This window comes from Protopterus annectens, chromosome 9.part0, assembly GCF_019279795.1.
Source record: "Protopterus annectens isolate FY-2018-M chromosome 9.part0, PAN1.0, whole genome shotgun sequence".
Classification (NCBI taxonomy): Eukaryota; Metazoa; Chordata; order Ceratodontiformes; family Protopteridae; genus Protopterus; species Protopterus annectens.
The window spans coordinates 610,502,931-610,522,104 of record NC_056743.1 but is presented as its reverse complement, the minus strand read 5'-3'; positions in this window follow the sequence as shown (position 1 = coordinate 610,522,104).

The following is a 19,174-nucleotide window of genomic DNA, read 5'->3' as shown; positions in this document are numbered from 1 at the left end:
TTATAACCTCAGCATATCACTTAACCTCCTTTGAGCACCTACATTGCTCTCAGTTTCACTACCCAACTAAACAAACATCCTTTCATACACTCATCTCTCCAAATAATATACATATAATATCTACACCTAGCTACCTACTTGCAAAGTTCCACAGACTATCCCACATTAAATACTATAATCCCTCAACCAAGAAATATCAATTTCTAATAAGTAATCTACATTATGCACTGTACATTATAAAAAATAATTCCTTACAAAATGGTGATATCCAGCCTAACCCAGGCTATGCAAATGTCCTACCTACTGATGCTTATACCTCCAATCCCTCTATCCTACCCAGCCCCATTAAACTCCCCAATTCTCTTCTGATAGCACATCTCAATATCCAAAGCATCAACAATAAAGTTCCTCATCTCCATTCTCTCTTAGACATATACTCATTTGACATTTTATGTTTAACAGAAACTTGGTTAAAACCACAGACCCAAGATAATGAGATTATCCCACCAGGATATAATATTCTAAGAAATGACCGAACAAAAAGAAAGGGAGGGGGAGTAGCAATTCTTTTCAAAGAAGGGCTACAAGTTACTACTTCACCTTATACACCACCTAAGGATAATAATGCAGAAATCTGTATTTCCAAGATTCAGCTTAATGCTAATAAATCCATAAATATCCTTTGCATTTATCTACCTCCTGGAAATAATATTAGCACCTTAGAGGATATTCTTAGCTGGGTCACAGCAACCTTCCCACAAGAAACTTTAATCCTAAGTGATGTCAATATAGACTGGAAGTGCATCAATACTGAGCATCCTACTTCTCATATTAACCTTCATGGCTTTTCTCAGACCATCACCTCCCCAACTAGAATTAACAAACCAAACCAAAAAGAGAGCACCTTAGATTGGATTCTGATTAATAATCACCACCAAACATACAAAGTAGGCACCTTCCCTGATGATGTAAGTGACCATTGCTTAACCTATATAATTAGGCAAAAAATAGATATCTCCCACCCAACATCATATGGGACTTTCCGTTCCAACAAGCATTTTAACCAAGAACTATTTCTGAGCGAACCTAGTGCCTGTAACTGGACTTGTCTAAAAACCATCCCATTAGAAGAGGCTGTCCAATACTTTAACTCTAAATTCTTAACTATCCTAGACCAACATGCACCTATACGTAATATAAGAATTAGGTCAAAACCAGCCCCATGGCTCACCAAAGATACCAGGAAAAAATCCTACTAAGAAATAAAGCCTGGACTAGGTGGTGAACTACCAAAAGCTCATCTACTCAACAGACATTTAGACAAATTAGAAATGCTACTAAAAAAGCCATACTCTTAGACAAAAAAAAATATTACTACAAAATACAGCAAACACACCAAAATAACCCTCAAAGATTCTGGGCAAATATCTATAGACTCCTTTATCCAGGGCACTCCAGTACACCAACACCAATAGGAGCAAACCATGAGACTCCCATCCAAACTGTTAATGACTTTAACTCCTTCTTCACAGATGCCATCCAAACTATAGCCAGTCAGCTATCTCCTGACACCTCTAGTATTCCCACCCCCATAACAAGCACTCTTCCTACTTTCCTATTACAACCTATATCTACTAACTTTATTTTCAAACTCCTAGCAAAACTGAAGCCTTGTACCCCTTCCACTGACCAAATCTCAGCTGAATACCTACAAAAAGTAGCCAAAGCAGTTGCTTATCCTGTATCCATCCTGATAAACAGAACCATCAAAGAAGGATACATCCCTACTTGTTGGAAAGTCTCACACATTATCCCCCTACACAAAGGTGGCAACTCCAATGAATATTCTAACTATAGACCCATAGCCCTTCTATCCCCCTTAGCAAAAATAATGGAAAAATGCATTCACCATCAGCTAATAGGCCATCTAACTCAACACAACTTACTAGCTAAGGGCCAACATGGCTTTAGGCCATTCCATAGTACCACCACTGCCCTCCTATCCTTTACAGACACCATTAATAGAAACCGCAATAACAATTTACTCTCTTCAGCACTATTTATCGATCTTTCAAAGGCTTTTGATATGGTAAACCACTCATTGCTTATCAATATGCTCAAATTGCTTTCCCTGGATACTCAATCAATAAAGTGGTTTACTTCCTACCTGAGCAATAGGCAACAAGAAGTGCGCTGGGAAAATAATATATCATCACACCTGCCAGTCACACTGGGAGTTCCCCAAGGCTCCATTCTAGGTCCTCTCTTATTTTCAATTGTTATTAATGATCTCTACCTGGTTATTCCCACTGCAAATTGTATACAATATGCAGATGACTCTACATTAATCTGCACAGCTAAATCTGCTTCTGAACTGCAATGCCTAACCCAGAAAGTATTTAGTATAGTTGAGACATGGTTCTTAAAGCGCTGCCTTCTACTAAATCTCAAAAAAACAAAGCTCCTACTATTTACTCCTACTTGTAGGTCCACACCAATAGATATCTCAGTCATTTCTAACAATGGTACCCTCATTTACCCAGACTCTACCACCAAACTCTTTGGTATTACAATAGACAACAACCTTAACTTCGACACTCACATTAACAATACTATAAAATCAGTTAACAGAAAAATGGGCTGCCTGTACAGAGTCAAACCTTCCTTACTCCAATAGCAAGAGCTACCATTGCCCACTCCCATCGAATCTCTACTCTACTCTATGCCTCACCAATATACACTAACCTATCCAAAAAGAATCTTCTCAAACTTGCTACCTCTTATCATAATAGTGCCAGATTTGCCACTGGTAAACCCTTCACAACCCATCACTGTCAGAATCTTAAGCAACTCGGATGGCTTTAACTTCAAAACCAGCTTCAACTCAACCAACTTACAATTGCCATAAGGTCCTTTACCAGCCAAACAATACTCCAATACTCTCAGACCTCATAACCCCCTACAAAAATTTTAATGCCTTGCGTTCTTCAAATAAACTACTAGTTAACATCAACAAGTCTCACAACATGGCTGGGGACTCTCTATTCTCAAACACAACTGGGAAAAACTGGAACCTTCTACCTATTGAACTTACTTCCCTTCCTTCCTTACCACTCTTCAGACAAAAACTTAAAACCTTCCTCAAAACACACTGGCTGTGCCCTTGTACCAACCCTGACTAACCTATCATTAATGCTACTAATATATTTTCTAGCTGTTCTGTCTCCACTAATTTAATCTCTGTAGTGCAATGATAAGCATCTAGTAAGAACCGGGATACTATTTTTTTTAGCCACTAGCATATTCATATTATCTTGCTCTAAACTTTGTATATAGTTTTTATGTTATTTACTGTTAAATGTATATAATATCTTCTATATCTACTTATTGTTTTTATTCTTATGTAACAATGCCTTATTGGCTGTTTGTATCTGTCTTGGAGCTTTTCTCCCTGGGCCTCCACTGAAAATGGACATATATCCAGCTGGACTAGCCCGGTCAACAAATGTAAAATAAAAAATAAAAATAAATAAATAAAATAAATATTCTGTAATGCATTTTGCTATGATTTCCTTTAAACTGAGTCACTTGATTGAGTCAAATACATTTTTTTTGAAAATTAGAATATGCAAAAACATCAGTACACTGCATGTTTTGTTATCTGGTTAAAGTCCATTTGGCAAAAACATCTCTTTTCATGAGCAAACTGGGACAGTGAACATTGTCTGGGTTAGGTGACCTTGGAATACAAGGAGAAGTTCATTAACAGCACACAGCCTTAATCTTCTGTGCTAATTATAGGTTCATAGGTTGGTACTAGGCTATCAGCCCTAGGGTCTATACAAGCCTAGCCAAACAATTCCCCAGATATTTCTTCCCACAATATTTACTTCCCAGGGCCACTGTCTAGCAGGGTGACTGACATGATCCCCAGGGTGAATTTCTTATCTCCCATCCAATCGTCAAGGTTCCTTTTGAAGAGGGCCAAGGAGGTGCTCTGCTTGACATGTATGGGCAGTCTATTCCAGAGTATGGGGAATCTCTGGGTCAGGAACCTATCCCTCCAGCATGTTTTGTTCATTGTGATGACAAGGTTTAGATCCCTGGAGCATGTGGCTTTGAGAGATTGGGATTTCTTTAAGTGGAGCATATCCAACAGCCCAGGGTTTCACATGGCCTTGTATGTTAAGCAGAGATCGCCTCTGAGTAGACGATATACCATAAAGTATAGGTGGAGCTTTTTTAGACAGTCAGCATAGGGCATCTGCTTTAGGCCTGTGATTCTTCTAGTGAGGTTTTTCTGCAGCCTTTCCAGCTGTTGCAGATGTCTTGTGAGGTACATTTCAAATGGGGCAGTGTACTCTATAATGGGTCTCATGAGGGATGAGTACAGTGGGACAATGACCGCCTTTTTTCTGGATGAAAAGCTTTTAGTGATGAGGTGTGCCACATAGAAGGATTTCTTGACTGTTGTGGCAATGTGGCTATCGAAGGTGAGACCACTGTCCACCTGTGTCCCTAAAGTCTCTCATCACACTTTTGGTGTTTAGTGTACTGTCACCTATGTGGTAATTCATGGGTACATGGTTTTTCCCAAAGGGGATAACTATACATTTCTTGGCATTAAGCTTGAGTCCATTGCTCAGGCACCAAGCATCTGTTTCTGTAAGGCCCTTTTGTAGAATATCCACATCATTTGGGGATTCAATGATGGCTCCCAGTTTGCAGTCATCTGCAAACTTTGTTAGCCAGTGTCCCTTAGTGTTGGCTTGTACTTCAGAGAAGTAGATGCCAAATAAGAGCAGTCCCAGGACTGAACCCTAAGGTTCTGTACACTGCATGTTTTGTTATCTGGTTAAAGTCTACTTGGCAAAAACATCTCTTTTCAGGAGTAAACTGGGACTGTAATGGCGACATCCACTCTAACCATAATAATAATAAATGTAAAAGCACAGCAGGAAAACGATCAGCAACTGAAACAGGATTCTGTAGCCAAAAATAACACAAATGTAAAAAGACTCAATTAATGGCATAAACAGAATCCAAAGAAGGTGGTGCTGTAGTCGCTATAAAAAGAGTCACTTGCATCAATGTCCACTAAAAAATGCAATATATTGGTGTCAAGTAATGAAATCCAGCAACAGTCTATAGACCAAGTATATTTAATAAAAGAGTAGCGCTTTCACCCGTAGGCTTTATCAACTCACAATCACATCCATTTAATCATACTTATATATACAAGAGAAAATACATTCATTGGTCAGCTCATTAAGTAATCAACATTAATTAAATAAAAAGCAATAAATACTTAAAAACACATTGTATATTTAAATTATATACCTATTCTAATAATAACTATTTAATATTTTTATACATATATATATATATATATACATAATGTAACATACTATAGTATATGTAAAAAAAATATATATATATATAGGCATATAAATATGTATACCAAAATATAAAAATATGTATATAAAACAATTCAAATTGTCTAATCATAAAATATCATATGTTAAGGTAATATAATTCATTTGGTGTTACACACTTTTTTAGTTCTCCTTTTTTTAAGGATAGGTTTTATTTGTATTTTATCATTCAGCCCTGGTGACTGATGTGCTCTCAGGCGAATGATCCATTTCAGTTCACATTCTAAGATGAAATTGTCAAAATCACCTCCCCTAGCACTAGGATATACCTGTTGTATAACACGAAAAAGAAAGTTATGTGTACTGCCCAGCATATCTTGATGTTTAGCAAGTGCATTATGTTCAGAGTGTTTACTCATATGGTAGACATGCTCCCTAACTCTTTCCCTGAGCTGTCTACTAGTTTTCCCTACATAAAACGATGTACATGCTGTGCATGTTGCTAAATAAACAAGTCCTCTACTCATACAGTCTGTGCCTGTATTGAACTTGAACTGCCTATGTGTCACCGGATGTTCAAATATACTACTTTCTTCTATATATACACATTGATTACATCTTCTACAAGGCATGGTATTAACTTCCAAACCAATAGGATGAGAACTAAAATTATTACTAGAGAGTGAAGGGTAGCATAAAATCCTTTTAAGATTAGGCTTGTTACAAAAGGTAAAGGATTAATAACACTATTTCAAGAGTTCCAGACAATTTACTGAGCTGATTCCTGGCATCACCTCTCAAATCTCCTCTCTAAACTATACAATCGTGTCTTCTCTGTTGGATATGCATCAGAAGGCTGGAGACCTGTTGTAGTAATTCCTGTCTACAAGAGAAGCCCCATGAGAGACACTGGTGATAAAAGACCACATAGTCTGACCAGCATCATTATCAAGGCAATGGAACATATCATCATGAACTTCATAAGCAAGGACATCAGAAATCTACAGTTCCTACACCAAACCAGTTTAGCTTTCAGATGCAGATCACACCTATTAAACCCATCTAACTTCTTTAAAGGACTCTACCAAAGGACAAAAGAAGAGTAATTAATTGTATGCAGCTTACCTCAATTTATCTAAGGCTTCTGACAGTAAGTTACTCTGGCATAATCCACAAACTGGTTGAACTCCATATAAACCCTGCATAACCCACTGGATTGCCACCTGGCTCACTGATAAGACACCAGTCCAATAGACTTATTGGTACACTATCGTCCAAGAAACTTGTCATCAGTGGTATACACCACAGGGCTCTGTTTTGGGACACTTATTTGGCATCTACCTCCCTGATGTCAAATTTGATATTAATAGCCTTTGGCTGACCAGATTACTTGACTATTGGAAGCATCAAGCCATCATCAACTGTCTTGAGGGCTCTGATATCCATCAAGAGGGCCCAACATGGACAAATACTTTGTCTAAGGATTGTGTTCTAAACATGAACACTAAAAAGCTGAGCATTCTACGTAAACAACATTCACTCTTAAAAAAAGTGAATATAGAAAGTAAAAAAAATAATAAATTTATCTAAGAAAATTTTCTTTTAATAAATGATAAATGTTAATTGCTTCATTTAATCCTGAAGTGTTATCTGTTAATTGCTTCATTTAATCCTGAGGTGTTAATCTCCTGAAAGGAATAGCTCCCAGTTACTTCCTTGACTTCTAAGTTTATGTCACCACCTCTTAAATCGAGAAAAAAACTTGTTAAACTACACAAAATGAAAACTTTTTAAATTCACCACAATGCAATGTGTATTTGACTATGACATCATTTTGATTCTTATTTTTATATTCAAATAATGGTTATTAAAGTCTACATGACAGCCTCCTAGTAGTTTTACCCACATAAAAAACTTCACAATTTGATCATCTGACAATGTGAACTACTCATGCTGTGTCAAAATTACATCTATTTTGAATATCACTATCAGAGTATTATTATCTATGTATGTACCTGCATTGTCTAAAGGATCCACATAGAAAATTCCCAACTTTAGACTCTGTCACTTTCAGACCAAACTCTTTTCAGTAATAACTTCAGGTTTTATGGCCTCTTATAAATATAACTTGGTATACTACCTGATTTTGTAGCTAGGTCATAATTAACCTGAAATTATTTTCCAGCTATTAAATAATCTATAGAAATAGAAACTGGAAATGCTTTATTATCATCTTTACCATGTTTTTCTCTTTTTTGTTGAAAACAGTTTTAAGAATAGGTGACAAATCTTCTACCCTGCAGAGACTGTTTCATCCACTACTACACTAATTTTACTTACAGAGTTTACTCTCTGTCTGAAAAGCTGAGCATTACATTTATATGGAAAATAATACATCATTGCTAGTAACTATGGAGGCATTAATCATCTGCCCTTTAATCACATAGTACTTCATAAAATGTGAGTGTGAACTTCTGTAATGTAATTATTGACAAAAGTATCCTTACGATACAAAGACATTTATTAGAAAATATATTAAACATAAATTATCAAAATTACAAGTTGAATCCTTAGACAAGCCCATTTCATTTTCTGAAATTCAATCTCAAATAAATAAATTAAAACAAAACAAAGCTCCTAGTAATGATGGAATTATCCCTGAAATTTACAAAATAATGCCCAAAGAAGCATTACAATTACTACATAAAGTCTGTCCTATCTCCCAAGACCTAGCCAAAATCCCACCTTCCAGGAAATATACTCTCATTTCTCCTATATTAAAGGTAAACAAAGACCATACTAGATGTTCTTCTTGCCGACCTAGTTCTCTTTTAAATGTCTGTTATAAAATGTTTATGGCCATCTATGCTGATAAATTAAAGAAATATCTCCCAAATCTGGCCGATGAAGACCAAACAGGTTTTATTTTAAACAGGAACACATATGACAATGTCAAGAGAATTATAACCATAATTAATTCTGCAAAAAATTTTAAAGAAAATTTAACTATAATGAGTCTAGATATAAATTCCACTTTTGATTGTATTAATTGGGAATATCTTTTTCTTATCTTAGAAGAGTTACATTTTTCTAATAGTTTTGTTTAACTTATTTCTTACCTTTATAGAGGATGTCAGGCATAAATTAAAATTGTTTTAGCTTGTTGTTTGCTTAGTAAAACACTCTGCTTGTGCTGTCTGATGATGTCATAACAAGGTTGAAACATGCATATCCACAGCTAGCAGGGTTTGGCTTTATTGGCCTGAAATTGTCCATTAAAATGACAAAACAAGTCATGGGCATTCAGAATTGCCAATTATCTGAAACACCTGATGTTCATAAGGAGCATTTGTGTATATCCCTTGTGCCTCTGATACAAGAGGTTTGGTAGGTCACTCATTGGAAGTTCTAGCTTTGCTGGAGTTTTTATTTTGTTTTTACTGATTGTTTTTTCAGTGACCTTCTCACTTATTGTTTTAGCTTATTGCTTTTACACAATGAAACATGCCTTCTTCTAATATTGCAAAGATGATGGTGTTTAAGGAAAATAATTTAATTTATTGGTTTCAATTGATGACACATGACAAGTTGAATTATGCTGACTTTTTAATGGTTAGATATGACTTAAATAGTGACTCATGGTTGGAAATACAAGCATGCAGACCGTTTATACTTAGCAAAATAGACCTAATGTCAACAAATACAAAAATTCTGCCCCTAAACTATTCAACATTTTAACTTTGTTTATACAATGTAAATTGACTAATAACATCAAGCTCTCTCAAATATACAAACAAATCAGAATTTAAACAAAAAAGGTATTTGGAGAACTACTGGAATTATTTCTCATTAATCAATAATAATCAGCTCAATGATGATGACAAGAAAATAATTTTAGAATCTTCTAAACTGAGCACCGATTCAATTAAATGGAGATTGTTTGCTTGGGAATTTATTCATAGGTCTCTTTTGACACCTCTCATCATGGGCAGAATTAATAAGAATGACACTCTATGCTGGAAATGTAAAATAGAAACAAAGGCTGACTGATCTCATATGTTTTTTGATTGTATTATTCTTAGTTCATACTTTGATAACATTAACAACTTTCTTCAGGCTTTGTTTTCAGATAAATTTGTTATCATCTAAATCTTTGATTTTGTTTAACACACCACTTCCTACTTATGTGAAAAAGAAAAACCTTCCTTTAGTTTGGGACAGTGCAGTGGTGAAGCAGTAGTGTTGTCGCCTCACAGCATGAGGTTATCCAGTTCGATTCTCAGCTGGGGTACCTTCTGTGTGGAGTCTGCATGCCCTCCCTGCATTCATGTGGGTTTCCACCAGGTGCTCTGGTTTCATTCCACTTTTCACAGGTATGCATCTGAATGATTTCTCCCCAGACCTCCACTGAAAATTGGCTTCATTTCAAGTCGGACTTTCCCAGTAAACAAATGTTAAATAAATAAATAGTTTGGTAAATTTTAACTGCCACTAGAAAGGTTATAACTAGAAACTGGAAATCAAAAACTTCAATCTCTTTCTATTAATTCAAGAGTATCATAATTGAAATTTGTAATCTGGAGTTGTTAACCATCAAATCCAGATCAATTAGAATGACTTCATCATTTAATATGTGGAATAAGTTAAAAGTTTTATTAGACAAATAGTCAATGAATCTTTGAAATCTTATACAGTAGACACCCTTGTAAATACTTTAGTTGTATTTTGTTTTGGTTCTATATTTTGAATTACTGTTAATATTTCTATTTTCATGATATGTAATTGCTTACCTATATATCAAAATCAATAAATATGTTTAAAAAAAGATACAAAGAAACTGAAAAGTTATCTGACTTGTTCATAAATTTTGTTACATGGGAAAAATAAACAGACTTTCTAATGTCACTTTGAAAAAACTGAAAAATATGTAGTATTCTTAACATCTTTAAGAAAATGTTCCAAAAAAATGTCAGAATTGTGTTTTTGTGTTTGTTTTTCAGTTTTAGAAGTTTGGGTAATGCCTGCCTTTGCCTTGCTTTTTGTGAGGTCTTTCCTGGTGAGATCTGACCACAAATTAGACTCACTTGAAGTAACTAGCACCAACTAACCTAAAAAACTTCTCCAAAGCAGATTATAATCTCTTACAAGATGGTACAAATAACTTCACTGCACCTCCCCCATCAGATGGAACAGGCAACTATGCTGAGTTCTACACAAATGCTTTATACAAACACCTTGCAACAACAACTGCATTGGTTCAGCTGTATCCGATCGGACCAAAACAAGCTCCACAAAGAAGAGCAAACCTGTCTGATGTACAACTGCCATTAACAGGATTTACAATAAGAGGAAAAAATTGCTGTCTAAGAGTAAGAGGGAGTGAGCCCTAAACTGGAAACACTCCCTCCTCAGCTTAAACAAGTAAATTAGACTTCTTGTGAATTCTTCCAAAGCTAACTAAGAATCCAAATTAGCTTCCTTAACTAAGGACAACCATAAGGTGTTCTTTAGTTACATCCATAACCTAAAATGAAAGGCTCAGATTTGTTCCAAACTGGTAGTTAATGATACCACATATACCTAGCCTGTGGACATTGCTAACCTGTTAGCTGGCAGGTTCTGTGGAAACGTTACTTCCCTGTCCACGCCACACTTACATGAAGACATCCCTACCATCTGTCCTCTACCTTGTATCTCTAAAGGTCAAAAACACAGCATCCATGGGACCTTATAACATCCCAGGCTGCGTCCTACATGGGCTCAAACAAGAATTAGCCATGCCATTAGGTACACTTTTCAGTTATAGTCTAAGCACTGACTTCACACCAGCTAAATAGAAAAAGGTCACCATTGTCCCCTTGCACAAAGGTGGTGCTTTCACTGACACTGAGAACTATAGATCTATTTGCTTGACTAGCCTTATCTGTAAGGTCATGGAGCAGATTATCATGGACCTTATCAACAAAAATATTGGTAATCTCCAAACACTTGACCCTACTGAATTTGCATTTGTCAAAGGGAGATCATGCCTGTTAAACCTGGTGGACTTCCTCGAGGTAGTTACAAAGGCCCTTGATGAGGGGAAATCTGTGCATACAGCCTACCTAGACTTAGCCAATATTTTGACACTATCCCCCTCTCAGGAATAATTGACAAACCCACCTAGCTAGGTATCAACCGATATATCATTAGATGGGTCAGTAAATGGCTCACTGATAGAACTCATATAGTCAAAATAGGGGAATTGACCTGTAACCAGTGGCCTTCCACAAGGATCAGTCGTGGGACTTCAACTGTTTGGAATCTCTTTCTCTGAAATACTATGTATGTGGCTGACAAAGTTTGCTGATGACTGTAAACTGGGAGTGGTCATAGAATTTGCCCCTTGTAACTATCACATTGCATCTCTACAATCAACCCTAATTCAGATTACTTTACTATTCTTTCTCAGTCTACTAGCCTTTGTAGGACTTTAAACAATCCTCACAAAGAATATCAACATCTATCCAGCCTGTCTTTCTCCATACCACCCTATCTCTACAAGCAAACCACATCTGATTTAGTTATCTATAAATATGTCAAAATTTAAGTATCCAAATTGTCAATTGAATACCAAACCAAGACCAAAATATAAATGGCCACACCCTTCCCTCTGTAAAGTATCAATTAAAGAAATTAGCAGAGATGCTCACCCCAACCAAGGTCCCACTGTTTATAAAACCATCACTTCTGGCCACAAAATAAATTAATCACCTAATTCCTCTCAACATAAGAACAGAACCCAAACTCACCGAACTATGAACCTATGAAGTATGTGCAACAAAATCCATGACATGCATGCCTACCTTGCCACATACACTCCTGATGTAGTCATAGCTACTGAAACCTGGTTAAAAATGAAATAAAGGATAATAAGATCACCCCCCCCAGGCACAATATACTCAGGGATGACAAACAAAACAAGTGTGCAGGTGGTGTAGCAATCATCTATAAAAATTCCCTAACCATTACTTTACTCCCACAGGAAATACCCAGATTTAACAATTCTAAACTTCTTATAGCCAGGGTCGGCCCGTGCTATTGGACTGCCGGACTGCAGCCCCCTCAACTGTAAAATAAGAAAAATAAAGAAATAAAAAGAAAAAAAAAAAAAGAAAAAAAATGTGCGGACTTTCGTGAATGCGCACTAGTCCGGACTGCTGCTGAGACAGTCTGGAGGATGCGCAGATTGTCTCAGCAGCAGTCCTGACTGGGAAACATGAAGAACGGAGCTCCCAGAAGTCTATGCAGTTTTAAACTGCATAGACTGTCCTGGAACTCGCTGGGAAAACGTGTCAGGGTTGAACTGCAACGTCAGCAGTCTGGAATTTGCTGCAGTCTCGTCGGGCGTCGATCTCACAACAGGTGTGGATTGGAGTTTGCTGCAGTGTCGTCGGGGGAAGATCTCATGACGGGCAGGGTCTGGTCTGGATGTGCACGGGTTTTCGCACTTTACTCGGACAGGGATTTGGATTTATGGTTGTGTTTGCTACAGGGAAAGATCTACTACAGGTAAGTGCGTGGACAGGGATGTATGGTGGTTTTGCTACAAGTGTGTGTGTGTGTGTGTGTGTGTGTGAAAATGTCCCAGGTGCAATATACTGGTGGTTAGACTCATGGTGGTGTGGTAGGGAATACCTCAGGCTTGAACCCTGTACCTTGTATGCAGGTGTTAAAGAGGTGAATTTCCTACCCACCACCATTTGTAAAAAAATTGCAGATTTTTGCCTCATATTTGATCTGATCTGTTCCTCATAATATCTGTGGTTTGTAAATGTTGCAATGCTTGATATTTGATTGTGCAGTGGTAGCATTGTTGCCTCATAGCTGCAGGTTCTCAGGTTTGATTCTTGGCTGGGATGCTGTCTTTGTGGGGTCTGTATCTTCTCCCTGTGTTTGTGTGGGTTTGCTTTTGTGTCCTCCCATGTTACAAAGACATGTCTGCATTATTTCTTCCTGGGCCTCTGCTGAAAATTGTTTTTTTTGTTCCAAGTCAGACTGTCCTGATTAACAAATGTTAAATAAAATTGACAGGCATTTGAATTTCAGACTTCAGGTTTTTGAATGTTTAATTCCTTACATATTTGATGGTGCAGTGGCAGTATTGTTGCCTCACAGCTATAGGTTTTCTGGTTTGATTCTTGGCTGGGGTGCCTTCTTTGTGGAGTCTGCATCTTATCCCTGTGTTTGTGTGGATTTGCTCTGGTGTCCTGCCATTTTACAAAGACATGTGTCTACAGTATTTCTCCCTGGGCCTCTGCTGAAAATTGTTTTTGTTCCATCAGAAGTAAAATTGACAGGCATTTGAATTTCAGACATCATATTCTTCAGAAAATACATAGTAAAGCAACTTTTTATTCTAGCAATAAATATATAGTAACACAACCTTTTATTATAGCAATTTTCTAAGTTTATAAGATGACTATTTGAAATTTGTCCTTATTTTTGGGTCTGTATTACCCTGTTATTGGCTTTGTCCAGGTTTTTTGTACTAAGGTTGACAGCTATGGCAAGAACTGAATTCACTGAATATGTTTGAGGGCTGTATTCCCTCATTACTGGGTTTGTCCAGGTGTTTTGTGCTAAGAGGTTGACAGCTATGGTGAAAACTGAATTCATTAAATGATAGCCATTTAAGTTTCAGTCTTCCTCTCTTTCACAAAGCAGCTGATCTGGCATAGTGGTATGTTGCTCTGACTGTTTTGCACAGGGACCTTGGCAGTAAAATGTATGGTGGTAACACAGCATTTTTCTTTCACAAAGCTGGTGATTTGGCATAATGGTATGTTGTTCTGACTCTTTTGCACAGGGACCTTGGCAGTAAAATGTATGGTGGCAACACAGCATTTTATTCTAGCAGCTTTCCAAGATTATACAAGCAATGTTTAATGTGTCCCTGGTTTTTGCCCTTTTGACCCACCCCAATAAATTTGGCTTTTTCCAGATTTCTTGTGCTGCAAAGTTGAGATGCAGTTGAGTATTGAGTAGATTTTACAAGGAGCTGAGAGCTGCAGAGGAAGAGAAGTTTAGTGCTGATTATGCTAAGTCAGCTCGCATTGCTAATAGCACAACAGGTTGTGTACTTGCTTTTGATTCAGAAGGTTGTTGGTTCTACTCCCATAAGGGGTGAATGCTGCCGTACTTAAAGTTAAATTACTAACTATGAGCCTATTATCAGTTTGCCATCCATTTCCTATTGCAATATTACTAGCTTATTTTTAATGCAATTTAGGCAATTTATTCCCCAGGGGCATCAGACACTTTATTTTTCGATGAAACCATGAAATATAAAGGTGATTGCTAGCAGCAACCTCTTCATTACTTATTTATTTAATGTGGAATTATTTAGATTACTTTTTTACTACTTCAGAGATTATGCATATTTACTGATAATGGTGGACTGTAGAAGTGTGCATATTTACTGATAATAGTGGACTGTAGAAGTTTGAGTAGACTGTTATAATGGAAATGTTCTGAATTGGGCAGTTTTGTCATTGGTGCATGCGTTTTGTTTCATTGTTTACTGGAAAAATGTTCAAAGCAATAGGAAGGTGTATCAAAGAGCACATGTATGTTTCATATGCAAGGGGCCTATGATTTGAAAACAGCCCAGAATTAATCTTTATCTGCCATGGGTAAAATGTATTTTCTTTGAATGTGGATTTCAATGTTGTTTCAATGAATGTGAGTTTCAACGGCAGAGAAGTTTTAATGCCAAGTTTGTTTAGCAGATGTCTTAGTGTTTGTGCTGTAAAATGCAAAATAAAACTTTCAAATGAAGTTCAAATCATCATAGAAGTAAATCAGTATGTACGTTAGTGTTTATGGTAAATGGAGTGAAATAGCCAAGTAATGGATCATTGGAATGGCTGCAGAGGGAGGCTCCTTTTGACCATGGTTTTGTGAGAGGGAAGGGTGGCAAACTTAGGTAGCCCCAGCTGAACCATACCTCCCAACTGTCCAGATTTTCAAAGAATGAATAGATTTTTTGCTTCTTATTTTTGGTTTGTTCCTCATAAAATTTGTGGTTTTCTGGCAAATCATTTAGGAATTAAGTCACTAAATAATGACACACTGAGTTTCAGACATCATAACCTTCAGAAAAATGCATGCTAAAGTAAGACCTGTTCTATCAACTGTCTCAGTTTATACAAGAGCAATTTTTAGTACTGTTTATATGTTCCCCCAATATATTTGGCCTTGTCCAGATTTATTGCATTAACAGGTTGAGAGGTACATGCAAATAAATTGCTTTATAGAATTAGGCATAGCCAAACCTCTCAACAGTCCCTGATTTTGGCTCAAAATGTTGCTCTTCCCCTAATGATCCCTCCGCAAAATGGCAATTTTGGAAGAAAACATGGAGGGTTTATAATTAAGAAATAACTGCAATAATCAGTTAGATTACTTTTATTTCAGAAATGCATGTAGATTCCTTTATTTTGTCAGCTGCCCAAGTTAGCAGTACTAATATTAAAGTATCCCTTCTTTGACAGATTCCCAACTGTATTGTGTTGCTATTTTATATTTTTACATCACATTTTTGGTCCATTTTTCGTAAAATTGTGGTTTTTTGGCAAATTAGTGACAAATCATTAAAGACTGAAGTTAGAAAATAATGACAGACATTTGAGTTTCAGATTTCATACCATTCAGAAAATTCATACTAATGCAAGACCTATTATCTTTCTTTTTTTTTAAACAAGTTTATTGTTTTTAACATATAAAATAAATATCATAACAATTTTATACAAGTAATTAAAATAGAAATGGTTATAACATTCAATAAAATAACCAAAGTATTTACAAAGACATCCACTACAAATCAAATCAATTAATTAAACTAAAATACCATGCTATTGAAGCTAAAATTTTTTTAACAGATTTTGTAAAGTATCCCATATAATATAATAAGATGTTTTTCTAGTAGTTCTTGATTTTATTGTCATCAATTCCATATGACACACTTCAGTCATAACATTTTTAAATTCATTAAATGAAGGAGGAGTATCTGAAATCCAATTTCTGGTTATTATTTTTCTAGCCACTGCTAGAATAGACCATAACAAGGGAAGCTTAACTTTTTTAACTCTTTTAGGAACAGGAGTGTTGAATAATATAAGTGATTTAGAAATAATGAAATTATCTGTAAAAATGGCCTGCAAAAAATCATTAATTAACTTCCAATATTCCTTCAATTTTATACAGTCATAAAACATATGTTCTCAATCAGCATTAATTTCTACATTACATCTTTTACATAGGTTGTCTTTATTATTTATTTTATTCATCATCAAAGGTGTATAGAAGGATCTATGTAAAAATGTCCAAGTAAAAAGTCTCCAAATAATGGAAGAAGTAGTTTTATAAGCAGATTCCAATATATATTGTTTATCTTGTTGTTTTGGTGATTCACCATTAATGGAAGTGAAATAATTCCAATAGGTATCTACACTGTAATAAGTTTATTCTCTGATAATTTTATGTATGTATGAAAGCTTACCTTTATCAGAAACTTTATGTTGTAAATTTAATATCAAGTAATCAATCAGTATTGGTATAGATTCTTTAACTGTTATAGACATTAAATCAATTTTATTAATAAGATGTTGTCTAAAGGTCTGAACTTCTAACTAACTAGTTTCTCTCAGATCAAATTCTTGTTTTAAGAAGTCTACATTTTTTACTTTATTATCAGATAGCAACTGATACCAGTACTTTAGATCATTTTCTGTGACTAAAAGAGTTCTTTCAGAAGTGGTTGACAAAAGCATACCTTGTGTATACTTTATAGGAAATAGAATAAAATTCCATTCCTTATACTTAGGATGCATGAATATAAAATTACGATAACTGATAATAATGTTTAATGGGTAACTAACTAACTATATATTTTGGTGTAATAGGTGAAGTACAAAATTTTTTTAGTAACCATAACATGGGGTTATTTACAATAATATTTTTATGTGTTAAAGAGATTTTCATGAAGTGAATGCTAATTAGTTCCCAGTAATCTTTCCATCTTGCAACGTATGACTGATCTATTAACAAAGTAATAACTTTTACAATAGAAGAGATAGTATATAAATTAAAGTCTGGAAATGAAATATCCCCTTGAGACCAGCTATTAGTATGTTTCTTTAATGCAATCCTAGGTCTATTTGGTGTCCATAAGAAATGTAACATTAGTGAATTCAATTTCTTAATAATTATTTTTGTAGGTGGGAGTATTATTGATTGTATTAAGTATAATATCTTGGGGAATATTATCATTTTAATAATTGTAAGTCTCTCTTCCATAGTAAAAAACATATTATTCCAGCTATTGAAAAGATTTTGTATATTAAGAAGACAGGTACTATAATTATTATGTATAATAGATTTGATATCTTTAGTTAATATTATACCTAAGTATGTTATCTGACCTGAGTTGGGTATATATTTACTAAAATCACTAATGGGGACATTTTTTCGTGTATATATTGTTAATATTTTAGTTTTTTCTTCATTGAATATTAAACCAGAAATATTTTTAAAATTCATCATTTTATCAAATAAGGACTGCATAGAAGAATTAGATCCTGCTGATGTAATTAGAACATCATCTGCAAAAAGTTGAATTTTAGATATTGTATTTTCATCTATATCAAATCCTTCTATATCAGTGCTGTTTCTGATCAAATTAGCCCAAGGCTCCATTATTAAAGTAAATAATAATGGAGAGAGTGGACACCCTTGTTTTGTACCTTTTAAAATGGGTATTTTTTGTGAGACATATGTTCCTATCTTAATGTAAGCCAGTGCTCCTTTATATAGATGTTCAATTAGATTTACAAATGCATCTGAGAAGTTTGTGCACTTCAGTAAGATAAACAGGTAGTCCCAACTTACTGAATCAAATGCTGAACTTATATCGAGACTAATAAGTGTTAAATCTCTCTTTCTCCTATTTGCAAAGTCAATTAACGTTAAAGTTCTCCTTATATTATCAAAAGTATTTCTATTTACAATGAAGCCTGTCTGGTCTATATCTATAATGCCTGGGATGATTGTCTTTAGTCTATCAGCAAAAATACTCATAAACATTTTATAGTCAACATTAAGTAATGAGATAGGTCTATATGAAGTACATCTAGTTGGGTCTTTATTGGGTTTTAAAATTGGTGAAATAAATGTGTATTGCCAAGATGGGGGAGTTGTTAACTCATTTTGGGCCAAAATAAAAACCTTATGTATTAATGAGTATGTACTTTTAGAAAGAATTTTATAGATCTCTGGTATAATACCATCATTACCTGGTGCTTTGTTTGATTTAAGCTTGTTTATTTGTGTAACAACCTCTGTATATGAAATATTTTTATCCAATAGTTTAGTCTGTTGTTTATTAAGTTTTTTGTTCATGTTTGTAGTTATAAATTTCTTTATTTTATCTTTAGACTCCATGTTAATGTTATTATGATTAATTTTGTGAAAGTGATTTCTAAATTCATCTAATATTTCTGGTAGACTAGAAACATTCTTCTTTTTCCTCGGAGAGAAAATTTCTTTGATATGATTTTGCTTATTCAACCTTTTTGTTTTATTTTTAAGTCTAAGTAAGTATTTGGGACTTATTGAGTAAGACAGAAACTTGTATTTCTCTAATGTTATTTTAACTTTATGAGTTAAAATTTCTTTGTATTTCTCATTTAATTTATTTATTTCTTCAATGACTTCTTTGTCCATAATATTTTCTTTATTATTATGCTTATAAGAGTCTA